The sequence below is a fragment of the Condylura cristata genome, unplaced genomic scaffold (genome assembly GCF_000260355.1).
Source record: "Condylura cristata isolate star-nosed mole 26May11 unplaced genomic scaffold, ConCri1.0 scaffold00030, whole genome shotgun sequence".
NCBI lineage: Eukaryota > Metazoa > Chordata > Mammalia > Eulipotyphla > Talpidae > Condylura > Condylura cristata.
This window is the reverse complement of record NW_004567131.1, coordinates 14,598,662-14,620,670: the sequence shown is the minus strand read 5'-3', so window position 1 is coordinate 14,620,670 and position 22,009 is coordinate 14,598,662.

The following is a 22,009-nucleotide window of genomic DNA, read 5'->3' as shown; positions in this document are numbered from 1 at the left end:
ATTCCATAAGCAGTTACTTCCCTTTAACACAATGTATAAGCTATGCCTGGAAGATGGCATTTTTGAATTTTTCATTAGATATGATTGTATTTTCAATTTGTAAAACTCTGACTTCATTCTCTTTGACAGGGTTCATAAATAATAAATATTTGCTCTAATTTCCAAGAGAAGGGTGCTTATGTACCAAGATACCTACTTCTCCTTTCACTTAATGTGCATAAAGGAACATATTATAAGTTTCCATGGTCTGCAAAGTTTCTCAAAAGAGAAATGTTCATAGCAAACATACCTCAATTTACACATTCAGCTGCATTTCTAATGATAATAGTATTAACATGTGTCACAGAGGTTGGTTCAATAGTTGCTTTAACCAGAACAATCCCCCATTTCTAAACCATGGTCTTTCCTGAAAAAGGAGGCTGTAAGCTACTTAAGAATCATAGTAATTGACCTGAGTCTATACATCAAATCTAACTAGATGCAGAGTGAATTGCATAACATTTGGTAAAACAAGTTACTCACTGTTCCCCTTTCAACCCATAATGACTGTAATTCAATTAGGCTTATTGCCTGTTATTCAATATGATACAACTGTAAAATTGTTCCTTTTTGCAATACAAAGTTTAGAGTTTAAAAGCTTGCTTTTCTCCTTTAAAGCATGCAGGCTTTCTTGTATTGGAACAGGAGTTCATTATAGTTTAAAAAAAAAAAAAAAAAACTTCCACCGTTTATTTTATCGCTGGGGTCAGATAAAGGAGTCAGTGTCTATATTAGTTTCTTGCTCTCAGATGGAAGAAGTAAAGAGAGAAAATGCTACTGGAAATCAATTGTGTATTTATTTATAATTTCATTCTGCAGAAATTTCAGGAACATTAGCAATGTTGAAAGAAAAAGCATGGTGAATGGGACCTGCCTATTGTTTTATTACTATTATTGTCATTAGAATTAATATTTGTAGTGCTAAAATGCATTATCACCCTAGAATATTTTGATGGAGGGTGTTTAAAATAGCTTATGAATCAAAAATATTTCAATCAATCTTAAAATTTTCACTATAAAAAACTTTTCAATCTGGATCTCAAAAAAAGAATTTAAAAATAGTTCCCTTTATCTAACCAGGTAAAATACCCAGGTATAACACTGAATTTCAGACTTAAAGGCAATTCTTCAATTTTGAGTAATTTTTACAAATCAAATAAGAATAAAGTCTGAGAAGATAGGAGTCAGAGGATGAGCTTGAATTGTTTCTTTATTTGATAAGAAAAAATACGTGGGCTCCTTAAGTTACCATGTGCTTGAGATAACCTTGTGATGAGTTACTAAATATCTCTAGGCCTTAGACTATCTTGGACAAGTTTCTAATGTCTGTGTGTCAGAGGAGTGTTTTGAGAAGTAAATGAGTTAAAATATGTAAAGAGTTTAGAAATGCCCATGGTACTTTGTGAAAAACACCTAGCTAGCTGTTTTAACTAGAACAATCCCTCATTTCCAAATCATGGTCTTTCCTCTAAAAGGAGTCTTCTTAAAAGCTACTTAAGAATCATAATAATTGACCTTCATTCTCTATTTCATTCTCTCTACTACAATTGTTATTTTTTGGATAACATTAAAAATTTGGTCACCCTATGAAGTCTAATTCATACCTCCATGGAACTGATGATGATACTTGATTCTTTTCAATTAATTTCATGTCCACATCATAAAAACTAATACACACATTCTATACAGATAAGCCTCTGACTTAAAGGTGTATACCTTAAAGGTGATAACCCCATTAATAGGAACTACCTCTTTTACCTACCAATAGAAATTTTGCTTCTCTACATTAGGGAGACAATGTTTTGTACACTCTTGTACCACAAACTAGTTTATACCATCCAAGGAAATTAGGATGATGAGTGGTTCCAGTTGTATCCCATATACTGTGAACTACCCACTAGAATTTTAAGAAATAATCAGCATGGATTTGACAACTTTGGGGCCAAATCTGTTAGTTCATGCACTCCAGGACCTAGATATTTAGACCTAAGACATAAATGTTTAGAAAATATTTAGGGCATTATTGAATATATACTATATGTTTTAACAATTGCTTTTCTTCCTAAAATGCTTAGAAACTGTTCAAATGACCCTCCTTGTTACTATTATTTCTGAGTAATGATGGCAGAAAGTTGTCATTTTCTTAAAATATCTTGATGCATATATTATTTGGACTTCCCTGACATTGTATGCATTGATTTTAGCTCAAGATCATTTATTTTGAAATCACCATGAAGTTATACAGAATGGAATTTTATACTAAACTAAAGGTCCCCATTGTAAATTTCCCCTGATATTTGAACTTTGTATACAAGCATCTTATAGTTTTGGCATCATGGCAAAGATCAGTCAACTTCACATTGTCAAGTTTCTTAGCTTGTCAGACATCTTGTAAAAGTGATAAATTCAATTAGTTTGTTGAATTTATAAAATGTCAATCAATTTGATGTTTTTTTCTTCACCACTGTAAATAAACTAGTTTTCTTTTCCAACCTCCCCCACTACTCCCCACAAGTCATAGTAATCTGGCATAGGTGCCAGCTTTGGAGAGACTTGGCTTTAGTTTATTCACCATTCACTGGCCCTATTCCCTAAAACTTCTCTCCAGGAAAGACATTATAAATCAGGTCTTAGTTGTAAGTGGGATACAGAACACCAAGCATCTAGCACTGTACCCAACACATCGCAGGACCAAGTGACCAAGAAGAAAGGTCACTTAAAGTCATCAACATGAAAAAATAAGTGAACTTAGGTTGTGGGTGATTAGGGAGATGGTGAGAGAGGTTGTAAGACACCGTGTTAAAGATCAAAGTGGTTATAGAGTTAAAGGAGAAAGTAGCTACAGAAAACATCAAGAAATCTAGACAATGTTTACCAAAAGATGGCAGAACACAAATTAGAGTTAAGAACATTAAAAAGCCAAAACTTAGTATGGCAAGTAACTACATTACATTGAGGACTGAGCACATAACTGCTTTATGGGAGTAACCCTTCCAGGTCTACTTGCATCTATGCTTAGCTGATAGTAAACAGTTCACCAAAGAAGTATTTTCAACATTTCCTGCTCCTAATCACAGAAAAAAATGAGCCCTTAACCCGATGTAAAACTGATCTTTCTGAAACTAAGACATATCTTGAAAGTATTTTTTTAAAAAATCACAAAGTTTGTATGCTATAAGTGTTCATCTTAAATATTTTGGCCAAAATATAAAGAACATTGAAAACTCCAGGTACTTCCACAAATCTATCTCTGAAGCTGTGCAATCCCCTGAGAAAGCAAAATCATGGTCTGGTAGCAAAGGTTAAAGAGAGACATTCAATGTTGTTGCAAAGCTGATGATAAATGTATTAAAGGAAAAACAAGCCTTTATTCTTGGTTATCTGCAAGTTCCCTTAAGCTATGTGCTTCTTTGAGGGTGGTTAAGAGTTCTAAATCTATCTTGGACACTTTGGGCAGTTCTGAAGAGGAGCTAAGGATTAGATTGAAGTTAGGGGAAAGGGCTCTGTACTCACAAAATAAGACCACCAAGAGCATGCTGACAAGTTGTAATTATGTGCTACGAGCAACTGTCGGTCAACTGCATGCCTCTGCTGTCAGAACTTATTTACTTGGAGTGTTGAGAAGGTGAGACCAAGTGTGTGAGACACCCCAGAGTGGGTCCACGAACAGATCTTCTGGTTATATTTTCTCTCATGAATGTCCTGGAAAATTAGGTTGTTCTGTAGTTAATGCGAAAAAAAATTCCCTTTCTGACAGTTGACAGACTTATATACCTCAAAATACCAGTCAAAACATATGCCTAATTATTTTATAAATTATGTTGTGCTGTCACAGAGCTCTTCTGAGAGTCAAGCACTTCTAAGCATTTTCCCTCCTCCCCTGCCTGGGGCAGAGGGAAACGCACCAATTGCCACTGGTCTTATCTTGCTCATCCACCAGTACTTCTGTGGGGGGTCGTGTTTATTAGTTATCTTCACATCAGTGGGTGGTCCCTCTCAATCTGCCTTGAATCAGAATAATAGTACACTCAGTTTGACTGCCATGATATATGAAGATACTCTTTAAATTGACTTCTTTCTGGAAAGGTACTAATCATCAACGTATTTTTTGTTCTGCTCCCTGTCTGCCAAAATGACAGGCAAAATCATTTTTCAAACAATAGCAATTACTATTTTTTCAATATCAAGCATTATATAAGCAATTTTGTGTGTTGGTTACCTGGATGTAGAATGTATCTTTGGGGATTGTTTTTGAAATAGATTAAGTCCTCTAGCACTGTCTTTCCACACACCTACATACAGGTAAATATAAATCAGCTACATTGTGATTCCCCCATTCCTATTCTGATGGTTTAAATTCCTATCTCAAGACACCTATATCTCTTTTACAACTAGGAGCGTCTAAAATGCAAGTGTTCTTGAAATAATAATGGCCCTAAAATGACACTGAAGACTGAATGGCAGAAGGTTCCTCTGGCCATGTGCAGTATTTGTCATGCTCTTTGTAGCATTTAACAGAAAATATGACTCAGATAGTAAACAATAAGGAAATGTTTCAGTTCACACAGATATCCAGACATAGGCAGCTTGCATAGTTGGTAAAACAAATAGTTCAACAATGTTAACCAGTATCCATTCACTTTGTCAACCTCACAACATTTGTTCCCTCATCACCAAAAAAATTCTGCAGTCACTCACATTGTCACATGACAGTTTCAAATTCTAGAAGTTGATAAGAGCATATCCCTTTTGTAGTTCACTTTCTAAGAGGGAAGAAACCAGAGTCCAGCAAGATGGTGGCAGAGTGAAGATGCGAAGTTCACAAGCTCACATCTCTCAGAGTTCTGGATAGTCACGGAGCAAAGCTAAAGCTTCTAGCGGAAAAACTGGTCATTGAAGTACACAAATAAAGCATCAATCTGACTGAAAGGCTTGAAAAACTCTTAGTGAACTGTGATTAAAGTAGTGACAGAGTAGCACAAACCACAAAAGGAGGAGTGACTGTGGTACAGTGTCCCCAATAGCTAGAGTCAAGTTTAGGGTTGCTGAGACACAGCACTGCAACAAATAAAGGGGTACAAGAATAGGCATCAGGATGGAGGATGCATTGTGGGAGAGCTACAGAGGTAAAGTCACAGAGTGAGATGACGGACTTGAACCTGAGGTTTATAACAAACTATAGCTAGATCAGAGTTCCTGACTGATTTTTTAGAATTGGTGGTTGTTAAACATGAGTTTGCATCATAATAGTCTAGAAGGCTGTTTACAATACAATTGCTGCATTCTGTCCATTAAGTTATCTATAAATTAAGATTAAGGAGAGGTTCGAGAATTTATAACATGAGATTTGATGTTGCTAGTCCTGAGAATCACTCTTAAAAATCACTATCTAAGGCTATTAAAATATCCCTACCTACTAGATTTGAATAAGTATCCCTCACTCCCTGAAATACATGGCCACCTGAGACTTGAATAAAATTGAGCTTTTGTTAACAAGAAATAATGGAGAATGACTGGTATTTCTCCTGCATTAAACAGAAGAAAATAGGTGAATGACCCCAGATCTTTTGATTAAAAAGAACAACTCCTCATGGTAGCAATTATCAGACTAGACACAGAAAACCACACACAGTCAAAGCTTTGACATAAATTTATGGAATATTCATGTATTTGTGAAGATGTCCATTGAGGTATCCATTTTCTCCTCTCTGTGCTGACTAATTTGACTTTTTTTAAATCAGTGTAGCAACTTAACCTATATGCAATAGAACATAGAAAAAAGAGTAGAAAATTAAGATAGTCATTAAAAATAGTGAGCCACAATAATGAAATCAAAATCAAAATCTGTCTTCTGATCCCAACCCACTATTCTTTTAATATGCCTGCTCTGATATTCTTTATGTAACGGGTAGACCATTAAGCATAGAATTATGTATCACCAACGGAAAAATAACATTAGGGTGGGAAAGGGGAAATTTGATCTAATCAGAATCTTTACAAAGTCTAGTTTGCATTGTTCTCCTTGACTAGTGGCAATTGACAGTGAAAGGAATGATACTGGGTAAACTCAGAAAGAATTGTAGTAAATGATCTGGCAGAGGACATTAGGCAAGACTGTAGTAGGAGTTTTGATGAATTTACTGAAATAAAGTTAGAGTTTCCTAGCAGTTTGGTATACATTTAAGTTAAGGATTATACACTACTTGATTAAATTTGGTAATGGTCATAGTATTCTACAAAAGTTTTTATAGTTCTTAGTAAAAATACCAGCAATTGATTGCAAAATTATGAAAGTGTACCAACTGGATAGCTATATTCCTATGTTAAATTAATGCCTATTAATATAACTATAAATAGTTTTAATAAACAATTAGCAACATTATAATCAATGAAATCTATTTTCATTTCTCCAATGAAAACCAAGAATTGGTGTTCTATTCCAAAAGAAAATTCAGGTTAATAACATTGCCTCAAATAGTATTTTAGATTACCATTAGATTAATAATTAGCACTACAAACTATTTAAGTATAAAACTATTTCCTACATTATTTGGAAAGATAATATATTTATACTATTTCCTGGAGCAGATCACTTTCTAAGATGTGTATTCCAAGAATATACACATTTTGCTTCTAAATATCACTCCCAGACATATTCACTTAAATTTGTATTAGTAAATGATCTTTTATCTATACTAGTACTCCTGGTGTCTGAAAAGAAAGTTAAAAAAAAAAAAACTATATGGGTTGTTTTTAAAATTATATGGACTTGAAGTTTAATAATTACTATTATTCTTTAAAAGAACTTTTCTGTTTATATCACTTAGAGAACTGTTTTGTGCAATGGGCAAATCCAGACTTGAGCAAAGCATTACAAGTACAAAGGTTTTTGCATCTCTTTAAAAGTTGACATTTCATCAACAGCTTTCTACTGTCAGTACAATTGGAGGTGTAAAGAAATGGTGAAATGGGGTGTAGGAGAATGAGATGGAGACAAGAGGCAATTAATGAAATAGTTCTAACATCTGCACAAATCATTTCCCATGGGATGTTTTTTTTTAAAGCCAAAAAAGCTAACCCTCATAAAACTATGTGGACAATAATGATAAATGTTAATCCTATTTTTATCATAAACAGACATAGCATGGAGTTAAATAATTCATCAATAGTTACTGAATGACAAGGGTTTTCAGAGGACCATCATCACCTTCACCAACCCATCAAAAGTTTCCAGGGAAATTTTCATTAAGCAAAAGACATATGGGAATATGTCTCAGCACACAAACTATGTGTTTGGTAGGGAGAGGAGAGAAGTAGGAAGGCATATACATATATTATTTAACTCATTTGCTAGAATATGTTGATGGGATTTTAAACACTTAATTTTTTTTAAAATCCCAATGTGTACCCAAAAATGAAATATTAAAATAAAGCAATTCAATATGAAGTTGGTCTTTTAACCAAAGGAAACTTTAGTAACCTTTATTTCATATTTTGAAGTAATAGTAGCTTAAATGATTAATTTGTTTTTTCACAAATTCACTACAGGGAAGTCAAGTGAATATTTCATTGCATCTTGAGATTCCAAAGATGGTGATGTGATTTCAGACAAAATATATTTTAAGTTACTATAACAAGTACTCAGAAAAGCTTTTCTATAGCAGTTACCTAAAGTGATGGATCATTTATGCTATAGTGCAGTGACTTATATTTACTTGTGTTTAGTGTAGGGATTTAGTACTTGGAAATATTTTATTTTTTAATCAAAAAAAAAACAGGAAAAAACAAATTAACCATTTAAGCTAATATTACTTCAAAATATGAAATAAAGGTTACTAAAGTTTGCTTTGGTTAAAAGACTGACTTCATATTGAATTGCTTTATTTTAATATTTCATTTTAGGGTACACATTGGGGTTTTTGAAAAAGTAAGTGTTTAAAATCCCATCAACATATTCTAGCAAATGCTCACACATTCACATGAAATAATAAACTGAAAAAATATCTTTTAAGTGGAAATATTTCCTTTAACAGCCAGTAAAACATAAAAGAAAGTACAACCATTTTTCTATGGCTTTGAAGACATCCTATTACATTAGGGTAGTTTCTAAAACAGATTTCATCTCCCACAAGCCTTCTTCTAAACATAATCTTTTATTTAAGTCATATAATTCCTTTAAGGTTTTTAATATCTTAGCTTTCTTATTTAACTCAATTTACCAAAAATATTAGAATTTAATGTAATATGAATATAAAATGTATAAACTATAAATTTCAATACAATATAAAGAAAAAATTATATCAGTATAAAATGCAAAAAGTATATAAAACATATCATGAATGAAATGTTTTTTACTCTTTTTTCATACTGTATTTAAAAGCAGTTGGTGTTTTCCACACACATTTATTGAATAATAAATTTTCATTGCACACTTGACTTGGGTTTAGATGACATAAAATTTACAGAGAAAAAAGTGAACCACCCAAGCTCTTCCAAATATACTTTATAAAATCCCAGTAACTATGAAGTAATAATTTTTAAATATAAATGTATAAATTTTCAATATAATTTTAAAAGTTCATTTTGAAAAGCGTACATGGGTAATGATATTCTGAAATATAAAATAATACTGTTCACTTTTTCCCATGCATTCTGTGTGGAGGTGTGAAGGCAATAGACAAACATGTACACAGGTGTCTGCATACACATCTCCACACACGTGGCATATGTTTAATGGTAACTAATAAACAAGATCTTTAGTAGAGCTTGACCTACTCCACGCAGTAGATTGGCCATGCTGCCAACACCCGTGCCATCACTGTGCCATTGCCACCTCTTCCCACCAAAGCTATCGCATGGATCCCTTCTCTTTAGTCTGGGTTATATCTATGGATTGTTTTTGCTGTAAGAACACAGAAGAAAGAATGCAGTCTGATATTTTTGGGTCTAATCCTGCCTTTTGGGGCAGGCTCCATTTTTATTTTCATGGAAGCCAATCACCATATAAAGAATCTCATGTTAGTTTACCCATCGCTTTTACAGTATGAAAAACATGAAGCCCATGGCAGAGAATTCAGTGATGTTGCCACTTTAATAACTCAGAAAACAGAGACTTTACTGAGCACTGTATTTCTTAATTCTTTATTCTCTCTGACTGCCATACATGCACTGAAGAGATAAGTGACCATTTACAAGATTATATTTATATATATATATACACACACATATATATATATAATCTTATATATATATAAGATTATATATTTATACCAAGTAAATAGAAATGAAAAGTTGATATAAAGGTCAGCCATTGCAAACATTACCTGTTGAGCCATTTTTGATTTGTATTCAACAGTTTCGAAACATAGTTTGAATGTGATGTCTATAACATGGTCCTTTATCTGTCATCTATTTGACATTGCACACTGACTTTTAAAAATATTTTTAGCTTTACTAAAGAATAAACCAAAATCTCCATGACTGTCTCCAATAAAAGTGAGGCATTTCTAGTCATCTGACAATTTCCTTCAGATACTCTCATTGTTGCATCCATGACACAACATTTTAAATTTCCAAGTTATGGATGACTCCCTTGCTTTCACTTGTTTAAATATTCACATCAATGTTAAATGATATTATAATGTATCTCCTAAAATTTCTGTTATCTATAAACATGTATATTCCATGGAAGTGTTAGATATATCTTCAGATTCAAAAAGTAGGAGGCTTATTTTTTGCGATACATTTAGGCATCTCTCACAATGTCTCAATAATATATATACATACATACACACACACACACACACACATATTCCCTCTATAAATGTGTGACAGGGAGGGTTGATGGGCAATATGTATACATTCTTCACACACATTTGTGGAAAGAGAAAAGTGATTAAAGGAAAAGAAATATTTTTGAATGAACAATAATAGCATTATATCTTACTTATTTAAAAAAAAAATTCATACCATATTGGAACCAACTCAGCCCAATTCTAGAAGTTCATCTTCATCATTCACTTTCTTGGGGCACATTAAGGCACATTAAAGTGCCAAAATTGGTTAAATTCCTTCTTTGAGACATCACTGTTGCTCTCTTATAAGAATCTTGTCATAAACATTGCTTGTCATAAACATTTAATAACCTAATTGGAATACCTTCTCATTCTAAATCAAGTGAAATTCTCAGCTTATACTTCAATTCCATTTGTAGGCAAGCCACAGCTAGCCCTGGTTTCCTCCTCTTCTAGGAACACATGATTTTTTTTTTCTTTTCCCAGCATGTGGCTGACATTATAGCTTGTCCCTCAGGGAAGATAATTTGCTCATTGTGGATTAGTTACCTTCTTCAGGTAAGTCTCACCTGGGTCATATCCTTACAGGCTATATCCATGGACAGAATTGCCTGAAAACTTTCACTGGAATGTACAAAATTCTGCCCTGGCTTGTCTCACTTTCTAGAACACTTTCTTTCCAGAGCCCACTTTCTCTCAAGAACTAGTACTCATATGACTGATGCACTTTGCACTTTTACATCTTTTTTTTTTTGTATTTTTAAAAAATACAAAAATAAATTGGCATTCTAGAAATTTATGATTCAGCTATTACACAAATCTCTAAAGTTTGACTTATTTCATTCAGCCTAATTTCTACATTAATTGAGTTAACTAGATAATTAGTAAAAATATGTTCATAGTAGAACAGATGGTGTGTTTGTAATATTGCTTACAGATTACTTACAGATTACATACCTAAAATAAGAAATTTGGGTTGTTTTGTCAACATATGTTAACTATTTGGTACCCTATCATCTCTTCCATTGAATATCATGCATTTCATATAGAGGTTAAATTTTATGGTAAGGAATCTTATTATGTTTTGGCACATTTGAGCCTTGAAAAAAATCAATATTCTCAATCAGTAATATGAGAAACATTTTCACTAAGTAATAACACTAAGAAACAGGGATCATTTAGTAATAACACTAAGAAACAGGGATACCATAAATGACATGCCTCACACTCAATAATTTTAAATCTAAAATTTATGGTATACTGAAGTAAAATATATTCAACCTGTAGCTTCAGTAGAACCATTAATTGCATAAGTTGCATATACATATGTGCATCTGACTGGGAAGAGTGATATAGCTTTGATGATGTTCTCAAAGGAGACTGACTCCCAAAAACAATAAAAACTGATATTCTAAGGTTAAATGATATTTTTAAAAGATATTGAAACTAGAGATGCAAAATGGTATTCTAAATGATTAAAGATCATATTGGCCTTTTCTTTTTTTATTACCTCTACATGATTGTCTATGGTTTTCCCTCTCTATTAATTTCCCATACTCATTCATCATTCTATTTATCCATCATCATATAGTATATTCTATTATTCAAACAAATCTCATGTACTGTGTTTTTTTAAAAAATTCCAAAATTTATGGTCACTATCTTCTGGGTGGATGAATTGGGAACATAAAAATAAAAACTAAGACCTCCTGGTGGCACAAGGGGTTAAGTCTCAGTGCTATGAAGCTATCTACTGGCAGCCACTGCAGCATGATTTCGATCTGTGGCCAGGGAGCTGACCCACATGGCACAGCAGACCTCTCCTGTCTCCCCCAAGGCTCCCTCAGCAGTGTTATTTCACTAGATCTGCTTGTTCTGCTCCCTCTGCACATCCCTGATCTATACCTCAGATCTTGTATGCATAAAGAAAGAAAGAAAAAAAGAAAGAAAGAAAGAAATCTTCTTTTAAAAAGTGAAAAATATTTTCAGGCTACAGACTTTTTTTGCTCTTTTAATTAAGAGTAATCTGTGGATGATAAAAGGATAGAAATAATTTCTGACAATAAATTGTTTTAAAGCAATTAAAACTAAGTAGCATGAGAAAGAAGTAGACTTGTAAAACTCAGAAATTAGATGTTTATGTTCAACTAAATTAGATCAACTAAATTAATTCCTAAAATTCATTAATACTTTCATAAAAGTTGTAATTCACTAATTTGTTTACAATTCCTAACATAAATGTAGGTCTCTTTTTTGTGCCAAAAGTGTCAGTACATTTATTGGATAGCTATCAAGACTTATTAGAAAATCAGGTTTAAAAGTAGCAAATATACTATCCAGCACTTATCTTTCAAAATAAGAAACAAACTCATTTCCACTGTAATTTGGTGATTTCTGTTTCCTTGTATGAATATTTACAATTCCTTAAACAGTACCCAAAAAACATTTTTTTCCTAATACTTAATATGGCAGCCAGCATCCAAAATAGCCTCTACCGGTCTCTGTCCCCTCAAATGCAAATATTTTCGGTTTGTTCCAAAGCTACTTTGTATTAGAGTTAGTCTGCAGGCCTAATGGAATATGACAGGTGAGCTATACTTATTATAAAATTACTTTGTTAAAAATACTGCATGTGTCATTTTGCTTTGGGTGACTGGCTTTCAGCAACGATAGTCAAAAACTCATGAAGAATAATGTGAAGTCTGTGTGATTTTCTCTTGGCACAACAGACATGTGAAGGTATTGAAAGGCCAATATGCCAGTCCAGTCAAGTTTTTGGACACAGAATCCCTCATAGACAGTTTGACAGTAAGACCGAGAAACCCTGGGTCAGAAACTCCCAGGTATTCTTGCTTGCACTTTTGATCAGCAGTACTCTGTGAGATAGTATCTGTTGATTCCATCAGTGAAATTTTGAAATTTGGTGTTTTTGAAGCACCAAGCCTAAAAAGTGATAGATTCCTAGTCTTTAGTGTGACTTCCCAAGAAACTGCAAGGTTAGATTTCCAGCAAGTTGCAGAGAGCAAATTTCCATCAACTTCCACAAGTACAATGCCTGGGAGACTTCTTTGATATTCAGTGAGTCATGTGTCTGCCTTCTGCATCAAAGTGTAATTCTCACATTGGAGAAGGAGTGATGTGTCAAGCTTAGAGATAATGGTTCTTCCTTTTTACCTTTACACCTATAGTCTTTAAAGTGACTTTTACTTATTAGCTTGTCTCTCATTATACCAACATTACAGTTCATGATTCTGTAATTTTCCTTTTTTTAAGTTACTGTATGCTTGGTTCTCTCTTGTGATTTGAGCAAGATTTCTCGATTTGGTTGGAAAGATACAATGATGTTTGTCTTGTCACACATTCAGTGGTCATCTACTTGAAAAAAGTGTCCTGCCATGAGCACACTACCATGAACAGTTGGAGTGAGGTGCTAAAGTCTCTGGCCAGTGGCCACATGTGGGGCCAGAGGGTTGGAAGAAGATGATCTAGTCCAGTCACCTCCAGGTGACATCTGGACCGCAGGTGACATCTTGACCACAGTCATTTGAACGACCCTAGTCCAGTTAACCAGCTAAGCTGCTCACAGAGTCCAGACCCCAGAAACTAGGTGAAACAAGTTGATGGTGCTAATTAACTAATTTTTGGAATAATGTAGTATACAGCACTAGACACTAGTATACTTGTCTTGAAGTTATGTTTTAAGCCTATTATAAGATAACGTCTTTGCAATGAAATCTCTTTGTAGTTAACCTTTATGGTCTGTCGATAGGACAAAAGTTTTCCACATTACCACATTATGATAAAACTATGTCTAGGGCAATTTGGCTGCTGGTGTGACCAGGAGGAAGCTAATTTGCTATGCTGAGCTTCAGTCTCTCAAAATATGACTAATATATTACCTCAAGCAGCCTTTGGTATGAATTAAAGGAGTTAATGAATTTAATGGATTTAATAAGGTGCTTGGCAAAGAGTAGACTCTATTAGAATTAACCCAATAAAATTTTAATGCACATAGAAAATTAGAACAATTCAGAGAAGTTTGTTTTAAAAATAATTTAATCTGAAATAAATATTTTTATGGACTCACATTCCAAAGACTGCACCACTGCCTTATTACCACACTGTATTAACTGCTCATCTATTTCATTATAATTCCTACTAGATTATAACCTTCATGAAGGCAGCTATTATGTTCCTCTTATTCATGACTGCAGCCATAACACTTAGAAAAATATGTGACATAGAATAGTCAAATAATTGTATCTGCTGAATAAATGAGAATTCTATAACATACAAAAATAGTTTGGAAGAAATTATAGCTACAACTATACTTGAATGAATTGAATTTAAATACCTGAATGTAAAATATCCTAGTTTTAAAAATAGAATTAATAGTGTTTGTGATACATAAAATTATTTAATAGTAAATGCTGATGCAAGTATACTTTATACTCTTTATGGAAATCAATTGCAAGCATCCTTTTACAAAACTTCCTGTGATGCACTGCTTATATTTTGTAATTTTTAACCCTTAATTATAAGATTGGGTCATTTTACCAATAATTTTGTTGTAACAATTACCCATATTCTACTACAATACCCTTTTTGGTTGATAATTTCTTTCTGCAGGCTGTGAACAGGTGGTTAATGATGTCACTTCTTTCATCACATGGAATTTAGTGCATTCAGAGCCAAGGACAACATGTTCCAAATTTCCAATAAAATTATGGGTTCCTCATCAAAGTGCAAATCCTTCATTGCAAAAATTTTAATGGTTCTTAAAATAGAATGCCTGATGGCTAAATTTAGGGGTTGTAGAAAGTCTAACTCAGGAAAACTTTTTGGCACCAGTCACAAAACATTTTCATTTGATTATGGATTGAATATAATTTCATGCATTTTAAACTTTTACCTTTCAGTATGTTGTTCTGAGATAGTCAAACTCATGTTGACAGACAAATAGGTCTCAAAAAATATGCCACTCTGTTTAAATGATCTATTCCTGTTAACATATTGGAAATACAGTCCTATGTTTGATGACATATTTTCAGTTATCAAGGTCACATGCTAGCACGGTAAAAAGCATATAGGCAGTGTTCTGCTCATAATAAATAGAGAACACTGATTACAAAAGGCAAGCTATAATCCATAGAGACTGTAACAGCTGGAAAATAAAAAACACACAGAACACACATCCCTGATGTTTTATTATTTTGATTTGCTTGTTTAGTTTTTCCTGTGTTTATCTCACCTTTTCATCCTTTGTATATAACTATATGTTGAAAATAATCATTAAAAGGAGTTCATCTCCGGCCCTCCCTGGTGGCGCAGCAGGTTAAAGCACAGCACTGAGAATCTAAAGCCGCTTCCGCATGAGTTCGATTCCCGCCTGCCCCGGAGGTGACCACATGGCGTGGCAGACCTCTCCTGACCCGCCTGCTGCTCCCCTCAGCGGTGTACTTCGTCGATCTGCCTGTTCTGTTCCCCTCTCTGTCTCTGGTGAAGCCTCTCGCCGCCCCTGAGCCTCTGGCCTGTACCCCAGTTCTGTATGCACAAATAAATAAATCTTTAAAAAAAAAAAAAAAAGGAGTTCATCTCCTCACTAGGCATTACCATAATTTAATGAGTTATTTCCAGTTATGCTTGGGCTTCTTAAAAAGATCACTTTTCCCACTTTTGTAAGAATCTGGGTCCATTCGGCCATTCTGTTGGCCAAAGCTCCACTCATCTAACCCAGTCCACTGTGACACTAATTAATCTATAACTTAGCTGTTTTATTGAGCTGCAAAGGGTATTTAATAGTATATTGGAATAGCTCTTAGCTTTTGTAATAGCTCTACTAAACTGTAGTTTATTTCTGAAAAAAAAATTTGTAATAACTGTAGTCCAATGATTTCATCACTGCAGTATGAATTATATGAGATATCACTTATGAAAATGCTCCATAAGCATCAATGTATTCCAAAGCTAGGACATAAAACAATGCTTGGCATTATCTACTTATGTTTACCTTCTTTCCTGCAACTGCATCTTTACATACAAAGATCCTCTCCCCAAACTGTTGCAATTGATTCATCTCTAAAGGCCAGCTCAGACTTGATTTCACCCGGAAATTTTCTCTGACTTCTCAATGGGTCTTCCAGTTTTGAACTTCTGTTACTTACTAATGGTTTTGTTACATTTCAAATTCTTAGGTCTCAACTGTAGGCTGTTTATGCCCACTGGCATATTTTAATAGCCCCACCAACAATTGCACTGTAGGCTCTTTGCAGTATGTCTCATGCCCACCCAAATTTTCATTGCTCCTGGGAGAAAAAAAAATATTTATATTAAAGTTTTTCACTTTGTTTTTTTGAAATTTAGAATTGTGATTTTCACTTCTCAGATTTTTCTGTATCTACTCAAAACTAATAAATACTTCCTTCTAGACAATGAAAATACTAAAATTTGTTATCCACCTGATTAAGCTATTGCTCTTAAAAGATGTTTCCTGATACTTTAATGACAAACCCTGATTCTAATTTGGATGCAGACTCATCTAAAATAATGTTTGTCAACAAATACAGCTTTTTTTTTTCTTCAAATATTTGGGGATATTTTCCAGATGAATATTTTGATTGATGCTGAAAAGGCATCGAATTTATCTTCAGCATCATGTAAGGCTCTATTGGAGGAGTAGATTAGAAGAACAGCAGTTAACTAAAGTTTGACAATGTTGTCCTAGGACTCATCTTCACATATTATTCTTTCAAAAAAAAAATTAATAGAGCTACTTGTAATAACATCATGAAAAATCAAGAACAAGCTACTTAAATATCATTATCTTCCAAGAACCTATTTGGTGGCCAAGGAAAATTATGCTACATTTGTTTCTTTTATATATCTTAAGACTAAATATGTTGATTCTGACATTCAAGAATTAGTAGGTATGGTTTAACTCGCCTATCTGGAATAAGATTTTTTGCTAAACAAAATATTATTCAAGTATTTTTTCATGATAATTTATCTATCTCCTTACCAAGTTATATGTTCTCAAAATATGCCATTAAACATAAGTTTTAACTGGCCCTCCCTGATGGCGCAGCGGGTTAAAGCACTGCACTAAGAATCTTAAGCCACTTCCGCATGAGTTCGTTTCCCGCCTGCCCCGGAGGAGATCCACATGGCGCAGGAGACCTCTCCTGACCGGCCTGCTGCTCCCCTCAGCAGTGTACTTCGTCAATCTGCCTGTTCTGCACCCCACTCTGTCTCTGGTGAATCCTCTCGCCCTCCACATCTCTGGCCTATACCCCAGTTCTGTATGAATAAATAAATAAATCTTTAAAAAAAAAGTTTTAAACGTTGTTTAATTAAACACAATACCACACCTCTGCTTTAAATGCAATGATCATAATTTTTTTACAGACGAGTTTTAATGAGTTTGCACTTTGCTATACCCCTCATATATTTTCCTCTCCTCCAAGGCACAGGTGATGAAATTATGATCAACATTATGAAATTGGATCACAATTATTTCTTTAATCAAAACAAACCAAGCCTTATGCCATAGGTGTGGAAATCTATATTGCTATGCTATCCAATTGAAGTCATATTTTGTAATCAGCACTTTTGGCTAAACACATGGTGTAAATTATATGGAAAAATGAGAAGGCATGTTCTGTCTCATGCCGTTGCCAGGTATGTTTCATATTTAGATATAAACAATGAGAGAAATTCAAATTTCACAACAGTTGAGTCATTCTGCCATTATGATTGCTTGTACTTTATTTGTAGTTTCTCATGATTTTATTAGTGCAAAAGTTGTTCTCTTGTTTGAGTTTTTTGCACTTAAAATATTATACTCTCACTATGTTATTCATACTTACTTCATTAGCGACTAAGCAAGAACTAAAGAGAAACCTCTCTTGGAGAGAAACCTAAACCTCAAGTACCTCAAATGCCCTATTGTTCTGAAAGCAAAGAAGTGGGCTGGGGGAAAATAAAACCCTATAAGACACCATCACTACATTGTTAGTACCTCATCTAAATCAAAGACTCCTTTATAAACTTCATTTACTTATGAAATATCAGAGTTTGACACTTGCAATGTCCCCAACAGAAATATCATCTTCCAGGTTTTGTTGCAGAGGTTCTGTGAACAAGTCAAAAACAACTGTCGCTCCCTTTACAATAGCAAGATGGAGATACTTATGACAATATGAGGATGACAGCTAGTGAGTAGAAGAACAGGCTGACAGTGCCACAGAGTTTTTTCATTATTTTTTAATTACTCAAGTATCATGGAGAAAAATCTCTAATTCCATACCATGAAAACAATATAGAGGAACTGAAGAATATATTCACCTTAGGCCCTCCCTGGTGGCACAGTGGGTTAGGACAGTAGGACTGCACGCTAGCTGCAGCCACTTTAGTGCAAGTTCAATCCCTGGCCCGGGAGGTGATCGACATAGCACAGCAGACCTCTCTTATCTTGCCCACTGGTCCCCTCAGCAGTGTACTTCGACGATCTGCCTGTTCTGCTTCCCACTCAGTCTCTGATGAATCCACTCACCACCCTTGCACCTCTGGCCTGTACCCCAGTTCTATATGCATAAATAAATAAATCTTTGGAGAAAAAAAGAATATATTCACCTTGGTCACTTCGATTTTTCTAGTCTTTGTTTCAAATACTGATGTACTGCTCTTCAAATCTTTGAGGAAGTACAAATTAAAAGAATGAATACCTGGACCCTCCCTGGTGGCACAGCTGGTTAAAGCACAGCACTAAGAAGCTAAAGTCACTTGAGCATGAGTTCCATCCCTGCCACGGAGGTGATCCACATGGTGCAGCTGACCTCTCCTGACTGGCCCACTGCTCCCCTCAGCAGTGTACTTCCTCAGTTCTGCTCTCCACTCTGTCTCTGGTGAATCCTCTCACTATCACTGCACCTCTGGCTTGTACCCTAGTTCTGTATGCATAAATAAATAAATCTTAAAAAACAAAAAGAATGAATACCATAAGTAATGACCAGCTTTTTTACTTAGCATTTCTAATCAAAGATCCCAAGCCAATGAGTACATACTCTAAACAGCATTATGAAAACACTCAGTGGTGCTAATATAAAAGATTGAACTCTGGGCCCTCCTTGGTGGCTCAGCAGGTTAAAGCACAGCACTAAGAAGCTAAAGCCACTTCATCATGAGTTTGATCCCTGCTCCAGAGGTGACCACATGGCATGGCTGACCTCCCCTAACCTGCCGGCTGTTCCCCTCAGCAGTATATTTCAGTCAGTCTACCTGCCCTGCTCCCCACTTTGTCTCTGGTGAGTCCTCTCTCTGCCCCTCTACCTCTGTCCCAGTTCTGTATGCATAAAAAAATACATCTTTAAAAAAAAAAAGATTGAACTCTATACGGATGTTTTCTTATTCTCTAGACACATTTTAGTCTAGAAAATATATCCATTAATGTGCAATCTTTGTAATTACAATTTTATTTTTAAAACGCTCCCAAATTAATAATGAAGAGTCACATGTCCATTTTCTTGGGTGAAAGAGCCATATGCTTCAATAACTAAAACTTCTATTTCCACAAACTAATTAAAAGGACTTGTGGTACAGTAATCAGAAAAACAGGTGCTTCATTTAACTTCTCTCTCTTCAAGGTTGAATGGTTGCAATTCAAACTTCCTTACTGTTCCTTTAAAGTCAAGGACATGCACAGAGTAGTACATAACCTATCACACTACAATATTCTTCTGCCCTACCCCCTGGATTTGGACAAAATATAAATAAAAGAAAGCAAACTGCTTTTACAGAACAGTGTGTTAAGCTATCAGTGTGATTTTTCACAAATGATTTTTGAGATTACAGCTCTGCAAGAGAAAAAAAGCTCAAATATGTTTACTTTTCCTTTTGATAGCTTGAGGATATATGTGACCCTCTATAGGAGATATATTCCATTCCTTTGTTCCCAAATGGAATCATCTTATCAAAACCACATCTCTAGGACATGTTCTTGTGAGTACAGGGTGCATTACATGCAATTTTATAACACACACAGTAACTTTGGAAAGTTTCAGCCTTATTCCTGCTGTTAATTATTTAGACTCTGACATATTGCAATAAAACATTTCATCAAGCACTCCAGTCCAGGGAACGATAGGAATCAAAACTGTATTGGTAATGCAAAATAAATGGATCGGGGTTGAAAATAATGAGTTTGGTGGATTACATCTGTCACTGTGAATTATTATTGTTGAACATAATAGGGCAAAGCACTACAAAAATAAAGCTTGTCTTCTCTAGTTAAAGGTGAGACAACTACCTCTAATGAGATATAGAAATTAAGTGTGAGTTATTAATTATGCACACAAAGGTCTATCTGCTTGCCCAATCTTACATTTTTGTATATATATAAAACCATAGAACAAAAAGTCCCTGTTGTTAAAGCAGGTGATAGTTCATAGTGGCTCTTGCCAGAAACTATAGAAGGTAAGTCCATTGGACAAAACTGAACATTAAAGAAAAAAAAAAAAATCCTTGAGCATGTGACCATGTAACAGCAGGCCTCAGTTCTGGAGCTGATTCTTTTAATAATTTGGTGTTGGTACTTGTGGCGTACTGCTGAAACTCACACTGAACTCCTGTAAAAGCAAGGTCAAGAACAAAATTGTCTTCAAAATCAATTCTAGCTTCAAAATATATCTTTGTTCTTCATGTAATAGATTTTGTTAAATGGAGTAAACCATGTAACTTTTTTTTTCAAATGACAGGAAGTTTGGCAGGGAACTTATTTGAAGAATATCAAAGTTGTCTCTCTTAATAAGATTTTATTTCATTAAGCAGTATTTCCTAATCTGGGCAGGAGAATAGGAAAGTTGGGGGTGGGGTTGGATCACTTTGTTCAAGAGGATTTACAAAGAGAGGAATAACAGCCCACACAATTACATCCTGCAGATTTTGAAATTAGCATAACTTGTTTGAGTAGATGCTATGATACTTTTTTCTAAGTTCTCCTAGTAAAAATGAACATTGTGTCTGAAGAGGGTGGGGGAATGTGGACTATTGATAGGAATAGTCAGGGAGCTTGGGGGTTGGTACCATCAAACTGTCTTGACTAAAAAAGAGAAGAAATGTCTCTGGACTCTTCATCCTGGCTCATTCTTGTGTTCTTGTGAACAGTAGCCATCATGAGAGTTTGAATTACAGGACATTTTCTGTGGTATTTGAAGGAATCAAGAACATGAGCTTTCACTTGGCAGCTGACAAACATCTACCTGAGGTTACTGGATGAAGCCTCAAAGCAGCATACCAAATATGCTCACAGGGAACTCACCAGAACTTTCAGTACTCTCCTCCAAGGTATTTGGAGGTAATGCCAAGCTATTTGGACCAAATAGTCACCTTGGATGACTCAAGGGTTATAGAAGAAGCTAAGAAACTTGGTTTCCTGTCAATAAGGTCAAATTACATTTCAAAAGATTCATGGGGGGGGAGATATATGTGAAAAATTTGTAACCAAAGATAGTGATCAAGAGGTTTCATACCTTATTCACTTTTTATAAATAAAAGCAACTCATTTCCTGAGCACAAAACTTAAGAGTACATAGAAAATAAATATGAAAAAAGAAAACAGCAGTAATTTCTCCACTCAGATATAACAATTATTGAAATTGGGAGTCACCTTTGAAACACAATTATAGCTTTATAAAAAATGGATGATGTTGGCCCTCCCTGGTGCCACAGTGGGTTAAAACACAGCACTAAGAAGCTTAAGCCACTTCCACATGAGTTCGATTCCCGCCTGCCCTGGAGGAGATCCACATGGCGAGGCAGACCTCTCCTGACCTGCCGGCTGCTCCCCTCAGCAGTGTACTTCCTCAATCTGCCTGTTCTGCTCCCCGCTCTGTCTCTGGTGAATCCTCTCACCCTCTGCATCCCTGGCCTGTACCCCAGTTCTGTATGAATAAATAAATAAATCTTTAAAATAAAAAAAGAAAAATGGATGATTTTTTTTGGCCATGTATTTAGCAATTTTGCAATATGACATTAGTGGATCTATTATAATCCACAATATAGTGTGCTTTTATTTGGCAAGCATTATTTATTGTTGAAATTAAAATCATTACCATTTTTTAAATGGTTATCCTTAAGCATGCTTCTTTTTATATATCTACATATATGTGATTATTTCACTA